The sequence below is a fragment of the Polypterus senegalus genome, chromosome 4 (genome assembly GCF_016835505.1).
Source record: "Polypterus senegalus isolate Bchr_013 chromosome 4, ASM1683550v1, whole genome shotgun sequence".
Taxonomy (NCBI): Eukaryota; Metazoa; Chordata; class Cladistia; order Polypteriformes; family Polypteridae; genus Polypterus; species Polypterus senegalus.
Genome location: NC_053157.1, coordinates 70,137,726 through 70,147,086, shown reverse-complemented (window position 1 = coordinate 70,147,086; position 9,361 = coordinate 70,137,726).

The following is a 9,361-nucleotide window of genomic DNA, read 5'->3' as shown; positions in this document are numbered from 1 at the left end:
CTTTGGTAGTTCATGGCTTAAAAGTGAGCCAACAGCCTTATGCCTGGTAAACACTCACCACCTATAATTAAATGCAGATTCCTAGGCAATGACGTCTGTTTTTCATTGGATGAAGAGATGAAGAGATTTATTTTCGTCTAAGGCACTGTAACAACAAATTATGAGCATACAGTATGTATTAATTTATGCTGACTAATAAAAAAGAACCATAAACTTTAAACCATTTGTGGAAATCTGTTCTATGAGTGATAAACAGGATCTTATATGTTAAATTTTCATGAATATTCTGATGCTTTCTCAGTCATTTTGTACTGATCTTTAAATGAAAAAACAAGCAATAATAAAATCTATCTATCTATCTATCTATCTATCTATCTATCTATCTATCTATCTATCTATCTATCTATCTATCATTATGCATGCGCTCCAGAGGGTCCCCTTCCAGGTTTGCCTAAAGTAAGTACTACCACCCCGGCATGAGAGGGGGCGCTGTCGCTAACAGTCTTGTCTCCTTCTTCCCTCATACTTTCAAGAAACCGCCCCTTCAGGGCACTGAAGCAAAGGAAGTCCCTAATCTTCTGATCCACCAGTTATAAAAGGAGATCACTCACAGAAGGTGGTGCCTCATTTCAACGCTGAACTTTCTTCTTAGCAGACAGACCTAAGTCAAAATTAATTAGACTGCACAACAAAGGTTTCGCACCTTGAACACTGTTGGGTGTTTCTTATAGATTTTTGGGGGCTGATCACGAATATCAAAACAAAATGTAAACATCACGTACCGTTTCAGAGAAATCTTCAGTTTTGTCATGATTTTTTCTTATATTTGTATCCAAACATTTTCGCTCCCGTAAGTGACTTATCAATAACGGTTTGAGCAGCCTGGGCATGTCCACGCATTGAATCAGGCCAGGCTGGAAGCTGTTCTGTGTAAGTTGACATCCTGGGCATGCCTGGGCAGGTCTGAACGAGCTTGACGCTGTCTCAGCATGCTATAAAGGTGGCTTGCATACACCGATCCTGCACATTTGGTTTATATAGATAGTCAATGTGTATGTATAGTATCAGTATAGTAAAGTATAGTATCTGTAGCATTATAACAGTATGTAAGCTTGATGCTATAGACGTTTTGGTGTCAGGTGATATGTCTGATCAATATCGTAACAGCCGTGATACATTCTGCTATATCTGTGGCGAATATACACTTGCGACTTAGAAACTTTGGATGACTGCTTTTGTGAAGAAAGCTTATCATCTGTATTTTGGCTGCAAAATTGGTGATCAAGACAAGGAAGGGGCACCTCACATTTGCTGTGTGACATTTTCTGTCAGTCTTAGAGCCTGGCTCAGAAGCACTTGAAAGACGATGCCGTTTGCTGTTCCGATAATATGGCTAGAACAGAAAGACCATGTGACGGACTGTTACTTCTGTTTGACTAATGTGTCTGGTTTCTCTGCCAAAAACAAGAAGTCAGCTGAATAGTCTAATCTTCCTTCAGCAATAAAACCCATGCCACATGATGACAGTCTTTCAATTCCGAAACCACCAGAAGATTGGACCTGAGACGAACCAGATGAAGAAACTGCCACAGTGACATTGACCGGGATTTTTAACTGTGTTCATCAGGCAATCCCCATCTGATAACACAGTCCGACTTGAACGATTTGGTCAGAGATTTGGGTCTGTCAAAAGCAAAAGCTGAGCTGCTGGGTTTGAGACTGCAGGAATAGTGTTTGCTGTCACCAGGTATGAAAATTTCTGTGTTTCGAGGCCGACATCACGATATAACCAAATTTTTTGCACAAGTCGACAGTCTCTGTTTCTGTGGTGACATTGAAGGATTGTTCTCAGCCTTGGGTTGTGATCACAACCCGGAAGTGGGGCGTCTCTTCATTGATTTATCAATGTTAAGCCTGAAAGCTGTTCTGCTACAAAATGGCAACGTTTATCCTTCAGTACCTGTTGGCTATTCAGCACACATGAAAGAAACATATGAGAATATGGAGCTGTTGCTGAAGCACGCCCAGTATAGCAGGTACAACTGGAATATCTGTGGAGATCTTAAAGTCTTTGCTCTGTTACTGGGATTGCAGCTCGGCTATATAAAGTACTGTTGTTTCATCTGTGAATAGGCTAGCTGTGCCAAAGAGTCACACTATTCTCAACAGAACTGGCCACTCCATAAAAGTTAGTTCCAGGACAGAAAAATGTGGCACATGAGATCGCTTGTTGACCTGGCAAAGATATTTTTGCCTCCTCTTCACATAAAACTGGGACTCATGAAAAATTCTGTGAAAGAACTGAACAAAGAAGGCGAAGGTTTTTGTTATTTAAGACAGATGTTCCCAAAAGTAACTGACGCCAAGATCAAAGAGGGTATTTTTGTTGGCCCCCAGATCAGACATGCTATGAGTGACAAATGGTTTAAAGATCTGTTAGCTGGGCCGGAAAAAAAATTCCTGGAAAGCCTTCAAAGACATTGTTGACCGTTTTCTGGGCAATTACAGAGCCCCAAACTACATTCAGCTGGTAGACAAACTTCTCAAAGCATACAAGACAATGAAGTGCAACATGTCACTCAAGATTAATTTCCTCCACTCACACATGGACTTCTTCCCTGCAAATCTCAGTGCTGTCATTGACATTGCTACGATGGAGAAACGATACCAAGGCAACTGGAATCTGTCAATGCTTGCTGATTACTGTTGGACACTGCAACGTGATGCACCAGATATTGAATACAAAAGAAAATCAGGAGCAAAATACTTTTAATTTTGCTAAATTTAATAGCTTATACGAAATATAAGCATTTGGCTTTGTCCTGCATCTTCATTCACCCCACTATCTATCTATCTATCTATCTATCTATCTATCTATCTATCTATCTATCTATCTATCTATCTATCTATCTATCTATCTATCTATCATGTAGTGTTGTTCATTTTAATGAATATTTCATACATACGATATTGCCTCAAATTTCTATCTACTGTATCTGTATTTGTGTCAGTGATGGAAAAAACTGACAGAACACAAACCTTTTTCTGACATCATATATGTATTCTTGGCTTCTGTTTTACACTTTTTTAGGGTCCTTGGTTTGATTCCCCAGCTTATTGCTGTACAGTATGTGTGGAGTTTACACATTCTCCTAGTGTAGCTTTTAACTTTCTGTAGTTTTTCCCAAAATCCAATAAATGTTCTGTTTAGGTTAATTATTAATTCTAAACAAGCCCTTTAGAGTCATCATTCAATGTAATGGACTGGCAACACATTCTGTGTCCAAAGCTCTCACGATAAGTTCCAGTGCATTACGGAGCTAAACTGAAAAGTGGGTTTAGAAAATGGATGGATATTTTGGTTTTAATAGTAGATATGTAATATGTATATATAGTAGACTAGTGTACACTTCTAGTAACGTTTGTAGGTATTCAAAGAAAGTTTAAGAGAAAAATGGTCACTGTTGCAGACAATGCCAAAATCAATACATTTCCAGTCACTAATTTTGAGGACGTTCCTTCTACATGAAATAAACAAATCAGTACAAAATATGAATGCATCATAAACCAAAGTAACACACAGTCAGTCTGACTGGTTTCCTCTTTATTTTATTTCCTTTTCTTTTCATCTTCACTCTAATGTCATAGAAGACAGATTGTTCAAAGATACTGAAATTAAATATTGGCACAAAGTGTAAGCACATGTTCTTCCAAAGCAGATGCTGCTAGTTAAAAAAGTTGGGGATGCATAATATGGCTGGGCGGTTCATGGAAAATATGGTCTAAAACAAGCTGCTAAGTTAATGTTCATGTAATAAAAAAAACATAAAATGACCACAATATATGAAAGGAGGAGGTAACTCAGCAACAAGATGAGGAAATTACAATAAAGTCATTGTCTCCTTGCAACCAAAAAGCAGTGAACACTATTAATAAAAATCGAATACTGGGATATATCTAACCAGGCATTAAAAATTATCATTCTTATTCTTATATAAAAAAGATTTAATTTCATCTGAACTACACAATGCTGTTTTTGTCACCACACTATAAAGCATACTGATCCCTTGTGGGTCTCCAAACATAACTGTTGAGTATAGCTTTTGTTCAATAAAAAGTATTATTATTACTAAGTGAACATACACTCCTCTATGCTTTGTCTATTAGCATTATCCACAATTATAAAGCAAAGATAACATTGCTTTACATAACCTTCTCAAACCTACTTCATTCAATTCAGGGCTGTTGGAGGGTAAAATTAAATTTTTTTTTCCAAACTTCTAGATGTATTTGTCTGACATTACAGACATTTATGCAAATAATAGTCTGGTGAATCATTTTGCTTAGAGCCTGAAAGATCATTTTATTCTTGGAGCCTCCTTAGCAACAAAGCAGACATTTTTTAAAAATATAGTATAGTGACAAATAAAGCAGGTTATTTTACTTTCTAAACCTTTGACTTTATGCTTAAACGCATAGACTCAAATAAAATGCTTAGAATAATTGTGGTCAAAAGAAAAGAAAAAAAAAATACTCAACAATCTGAGTGAACAGCTGAATTTTTTAAACAATACCAGTTTAGCTTCAAATGTTATAGTAGTGTAGTACACTGGAGAAAATTGTGGTAGTAAGAACAGAAACATTCACCCCAGAGTTTCAATAAAGACCCAGTCAAACGTGCCAGTTTAAGTAGCCTTTACTAGGCAGTCAAAGTGCCAGTTGTACAGCATAACTTACCAGTACCATTGCCAGTGACTTTGTAGCACTTCATAATATAAAGACTAGCAATTACAAAATAACACTAGTTAATTGAACATATTGTAACGTCCCAGGCAGGTTGAAGGCCTTTTGGACTGACTGTTGGGTCCAATTGAAAGAGGGTGGAGTACAGTGTGGAGGACTGACAGAGGGGGTATGATTGACACGGAAAGGGGGCGTTACCTGGGATGGAGGAGATGGGAGGAGGATTGGGGCTTGAGGGAGAAGGGGCTAGAAGGATGGTGTTGTGGGATTATGAAGTCGGCGTTTTTATTTTTCTGTTTTTGCTTTTCTTTAACAACGTCTCTTAGGACCACAACTATGACAGAATTATAGGAGACTGTAAATAGTTCAAAGTGAAAGATGTTCATTTTTTTTTTTGCTGTTACAACCCTGTGTTTTTTTTTCTTTCCTGTTCAAGTAAACTGTTCTGTGATCCTTACTTCGTCCTTCTGTTTTTTCTTCTTTTCGAACCTGACGCAGAGGTCACTACAATATAATAGTTGATAATTAAATAACAAATATTTAACACAATACACAATCTACTAAAGTTAGCAACTTATCTTCTAAAAATTTATTGCAGCTTTGGGCTTATATAATCTACAGCAATGAATGTTCAACATTTAAGAAAACAAAATCAAACATAATAATTTATCAAACATTATGAAATGGCATGTGTATAATATGAACGATAGCCAACATAACTTTTCTTTTTTGATCAAATCTTTATAAAGAACCAAGTATGAATTTAACAAATATAATTCTTAATCACTTTTGATGGAAACACCAATCTCCTCAACCTTCCCTATTCCTCAAGCCGTGCATATTTGGTAATTAATTGTACAATCAATACTTTGAGCAACAGATGTATCACTGGGGCGTTGTGTAATTAAGGAGAAGGATTTTGGCATTGACTACTGGACATGGGACACCATATCAAAGATACCAAGTTTTTTCAGTTTTTAGCAGTTTCTGGATGACTGTTTAGTTTCTGTTTAAAGCACATTTAAAACAACCAACGCTGACCAAAGTACTGTACATTAGAATAAATAAGGTAAACATAATTACATTCAAAGACAGGAGAAAGATAAACAAAAGACATAAAACACAGCAAAATATGAAAGGAGCCAATTGTAATTAAAAGCCAAAGAAAAATCATGCAAATAATTAAGTGACACTATCTTATTTCCTCCCACATTAACTGTTTCTCCCTGTCTCCCTCTATTATAGTGAGGTGTCAATTCTGTTTACCAAAGCGTAGTCCATCTAAATGTGCCCACCTATAACCATATTACAAGAGGCACTGAACCTGACTGACACATGTCATCTAGATGGTGTGGATCCTGAATGGAGTTTATTTAAAGCTTCTGTGGATTGAGTCTCATGGTTACAAGATGCTCCATGGTAAATACTGTCCATGGGGCCTAGTGTAGTCTATTATGGCCTGATATCCCTGTTCTCTGTGAGGTCCTATAAATTTTAAAACAAAAGCATCATGGATTGCACTTTCTCTGAATCTCCCACAGATCATTTTGCCAAGGTTAAGTCTACTAAGCGTGCAAGGCTCTGGACAATATTATTGTTAGACTTGCTGTTAGATGTAAAAAAAACAACCAATCAACCAACATTACTCAAACAATCATTAAGCTTTGAACGAGCCTATAAGGTAGAGTTATAGCAGTAAAGAAATTATGTAAGAGGTGAAAATAAATAATACAACAATAACATTTATTTTTATAGCATATTTTCATACAAAAGGTGTAGCTCAAAGTGCTTTACAAGATGAACACTGATACTCCTTAATCTGTAAATAAAATAGTTTATGATATACAGTTAGGTCCATAATTATTTCGACAGTGACACAATTTTCATAATTTTTGCTCTGTACACCACCACAATGGATTTGAGATAAATCATTATGTAATTGAAGTGTACACTTTCAACTTTAATTTAAGAGGTTTACCAAAAATACTGTACAAGCTGTTTAAGAATTACAGCCATTTTTCTGCATAGACCTCCAATTTCCAGTGACTCAAAAGTATATGTTTCATAGCCAGGTGGGAACAGTTCCATCATTATTTCATTAATTACTAAGCAAAAGGTGCGGAAAAAGTTCCAAGTGTGGAATCTGCATTTGGGAGCTGTCACTGTGAACTTTCAATATAAGGTCCAAAGAGCTGTCCATGCAAGTAAAAACAGTCCATCATTAGGCTGAAAAAACAAACAGACCTTTTGAAGAGATAAAAGAATCACAAGGAGTGGTCAAACCAATCATTTGTTACATTCTTCAAAAGAAGGAACACACTGGTATACTCAGCAACACTAGAAAACCGCAGAAGACAACTGACTGTGCTGGATAGCTGCAGAATTCTGTCCTTGGTGAAGAACTCCTTCACAGAATTTAGACAAACCAAGAACAGTCTCTGGGAGGCAGACCTATGATTCCCAACGTCTACAATCAAGAGAAAACTTCATGAAAATAAAGACAGAGGCTTTATTGCAGAGTTCAAAACACTAGTAAACCTCAAGCATAGGAAAGAGATATTAGACGGTGCCAGAAAACATTTTTTAAAAGACTGTCCAGTTATGGGACAATTTTCTTTGGACAAATGAAGCTAAGATCAATATGTACCACAATGCTGGAAAAACAAAAGTATGGAGAGCAGAAGAAATGACTCATGATCTGATGAATACCACATCATCTCTGAAACATGATGGAGGCAGTTTTATGATCTTGGCTGCGAATGGAAGTGGGTCACTGGTGTTTATTGATGATATGACTTCTGGCAGAAGTAGCAGGATGGTTTTTGAAGTGTACAGGGCTCTACTATCCAGTCAGATTCAGCCAAATGCTGCAAAAGACTTATAGGAGGACAATGGGTCAAAACATACTGCGAAAGCAAACATACTGCTTTTCATCACAAAGTAGTGGAATATTCTTTCAATGGCCAAGTCAGTCAACACAGTGACCTCAACCCAACTGGACATGCATTTCACTGACTGAAGACAAAAACTGATGGCAGAAAGTCCAACGAACAAGCAGCAACTGAAGACAGCTGCAGTAAAGGCAGAGCAAAGCATTACTAGGGTGGAAATGCAGCACTTGGAGATGGCCATGGGTTCCAGACTTTAGTCAGTCATTGACTGTAAAGGATTTTCAACCAAATATTGAAAATGATCATTATATTTATGATTATGTTAGTTTGTCCAAATACATTTGAGCCCCTGAAAATATGGGAATCTATACTAATAAAAGGCAAAGCCCTCACTGACTCACTCACTCACTTACTGACTGACTCACTCACTGACTCATCACTAATTCTCCAACTTCCCGTGTGGGTGGAAGGCTGAAATTTGGCAGGCTCATTCCTTACAGCTTACTTACAAAAGTTGGGCAGGTTTCATTTCGAAATTCTACACGTAATGGTCATAACTGGAACCTATTTTTCTCCATATAATGTAATGGAGTTGAGCTCGATGGCCGTGGGGGCGGAGTTTCGTGTGACATCATCACGCCTCCCACGTAATCACGTGAACTGACTGTCAACATAGTAGAAAACAAATAAGAGCTCCAAAAAGCGCTGAAGAAAACATGCATTATACAATTGAGAAGGCAACGAAACAATAAGAAGCGACCGAGTCACACATATAACCATTTTTATGAGTACAGCTACTTTGGAAACAAAGCACGGTGTAAACATAAAGTTTAAATTAAGTTCATAGACAGGCTGCCACTGGCGTTTGTCATGCCCACGGCTAATGCGGGATACAAGTTTAATGAGAGGACGCAGGATATAAACGAGAGTTTTGATCACTTTGTAAGTAAGTTAAAATTACTGGTGAAGGGCTGTGCTTATGCAAATTCCGAGAGACTGTCTTTGTGGGGGGATTGACAGTTAAGGTGGGTGGGAGAGTCACGTCATCATCTCCCCTCCCATTCACCTCATTTTGCTGTGAGCTGAGCTCCGCAGTTAACGCAGTCTTGAGGAACCAACTTTGTGACGCTGCCACCAAATACTCACAGAAAAATCCACAAGTTAATACACACGCTGTCTCCAGAGTTTCTCCACACTCAGAATCCTCCAGGCACTACTTACAAAAGGTTACATTGACAATCGTGTTACGTTATTTTTGAAATGTTTCCTTTTCTTAGCACAAGCACAGCTGAGAAGCTTCGATGCATGTGCTCCATAATGCGTTAAAAAATAACGCATTTAATCAAACTTTGCATTGCAAGCAAAGGGGAACTTCTGTCAATGCATGATTTCCTGGTACACCGATTACTTTGATGTCCACATCAGAGCCACAAAAATGTCGGAAGAAAGCGCGTTGCTATGACTGATTGGAGGTAAATTTCATTTCAAAAGACTACCCGACGGAAGCCTTGATAAAAGCGTGGTTTTGTGCACATATATATATATATATATATATATATATATATATATATATATATATATATATATATGTATATATATGTGGATGTATATGTATATATACTGTATATATGTGTGTATATGTATATATATGTTTATGTGTGTGTGTATATATATATATATATATATATATGACAGCAACACTCATGACAATGACAATGTCAATCATG